Here is a 2,471-nt window from a genome sequence, read left to right on the forward strand (position 1 = left end):
GTGAACCGCTGAGGCCTTTAGTCTTAGTCTAATCGTCGACTGCTTCGTCTTCTTTCTCTCTCAGCTTCTCCGTTCCTCTCAGCTTTCAAACCTTAAGCTAAAGCTAGACGCTGCACTCAATTGCACTACATTGCATTACTTGCCCCACGCTTTCCTTCGCAAGTGTAATTTGTGGCTAGCCTGTTTGAGTCTTAGTGGTTTTGTGCTCTAGTTTAGTTGTACAATCAGAGGACTGTTTGTACAACGTACAACCTTTACCCAGGGTGTCACAGGAAATAGTGTAAAAGTGAGGTCTTACCAACCTACAAAATTTAATTCAAAAATACTAAACACTTTTCAGAATATACAACACAGAGTCGACATTTATTCACAAAGTAACAGTGAAAACGACAACAACAACAAAAGAATAAAGAAATGAAAACAGCCTTCTGGGGCCTCAAAGTTGAAAATAGCAAACATAAGTACTTTTCTTTCTACACACAAATAACAAAAAGCAATAAAGCTACAGCATGAAAAAATACTACAAAATAGGCCCCGTGTCTAACCACAGAAATGGACAAAAAGAAAGAAATAAAATTACTGACTTCCCACCAAGCTTCCACTGCCTTAAGGTTAGGTTTAAACAAACAGAAAAGAACAGGAACTAAGATTTCACAGGTTTTCAAATTGAAGAAGTACATTTTAGGTCACACAAAATAACCCTAAAGCCTCGGTGCAGAGGCTAGAAATACACCTTCACTACCAAAATTTTCTGCTGTAGCCTGCCTGCAACACAAGGACACATGGAAACACACACTTTCTCACTCACACACACACACCAAACAACAATCAAACAATCATGCAACTTCATATGAAGTATGATGGTTGTTCTTCATATATGATCACCAATGCTGAGAAGTGTGCAGCATTCCCCCCCAAAAAAACAGTTTATAAAAGACGGAGATTGGACAACAGCTACCTGGTCAGATAAGTAAAGCCAAAGCTTCACGTTAAACCTGCTTTAATTCTGCAGCTCAAAATGTGAAAAAAGAAGTCCAGCCGGACAGAAGTCGAACAGTAAGTGAACCTTCATTTCCTCTAACTGCGACCTCAGGAGACACTGTCCTTGGTGAGTTTGTGATCACAGTCACAGTTTCAAATCATATTCAAACTAACAATCATTAAAGTTAAAAAAGAGGTCAAAGCAGGTTATTCTGGCCTACCTTGCTTTAATTTATTTTAATCATACTCACAGTCACCTCGAGGAATCGTTAAATTGAAAGGTAATGACTTTACATTATTAGACAGAAAACCCTAACAAGGAAATCCCCTATAAGGAAGCACTCGAGGTCAGAGGGAAGAATGAACTCTCTTTAAACAGGAAGAGACGTAAACCAGACTCCAGGAGCAGCAGCTATCTGTCAAAAACAGACAGTTATAGTTAAAGGGCACGCTCAAATATCGACGCCATTTGAGCGAGCCCTCTGTACCCCTCTGAGAGACTACGTCCACACTAGCATGAATAGTCTAAAAACGCTCCGCATCCACACTAGCGTTTTCAGTCATTTTCACAGAGTTGTGCACCGAAAACACTTACGTTCCATTACTGCGCATGCGTGAAACGCAAGACGATTCGACCTGCCTCATTTCTGTCTGCCGCTTATTTACTTTTAGGGTGTTGTGCCAAAAAGTGATTGCCTGCCAAAAACCGATTTCCAATGTTTCCGTGTATTTTTTTATGTGTAATATCTTTATGTATGTTGGTAAATAGACTTCGATGAACAGCGTTTACAAAGGGGTTATATATAGAATTAAAAAATTATCTGTTTTTTCAAGTATCTTTACAGCTCTGTGTTATTGTACTTACATTATCTGGTCCTTTATCCTCGTTTAAAATATTTTTACAGAACTATTGTCATATTTGCCAACTTACTCTTACAAAATACATTTTTAATGTTAATGAGATTTTTTTTTAACTGCATAAATAAAGGTTATATAAAAGTCACTGCCAAAAACTGATTGCGGCTTCTACCTTGTTACACGAATATTGTTTGTGGCTCAATATGACTTTATGTCATCCATGAGGGATGCATTTAACATATGTTTCACATATTATAGCCCAACAAGTTACTTATAGCAGTTTAAATACGAGCAATCAGTTTTTGGCAAATACCGGAAATCACTTTTTGGCAGACAATCACTTTTTGGCACAACACCGGCTCTTTTTGAATGTCGGCAAAATGTTTAGGAAAAGCACCAAGTTTTTGAAATGGACTAACAATGAGGTGGAGTTGTTGCTGCAAGTTGCAAAAGCGATTGAGAGTTAAAGAATTTGAAGAAAAGCTATTTGAAGCATGTACAAACTGATATTAATCTTTAATAGGGATGTCAAAATTGAGAGCAAACAAAACAACTGCTGTGTAATGCCCTCCACTATCTTAGGTTAATTGGTCACATGACTGCATCATATGACTAACATGCGTCATCGTTGT

The sequence above is a fragment of the Neolamprologus brichardi genome, chromosome 4 (assembly GCF_056152115.1).
Source record: "Neolamprologus brichardi isolate AB-2024 chromosome 4, ASM5615211v1, whole genome shotgun sequence".
NCBI lineage: Eukaryota > Metazoa > Chordata > Actinopteri > Cichliformes > Cichlidae > Neolamprologus > Neolamprologus brichardi.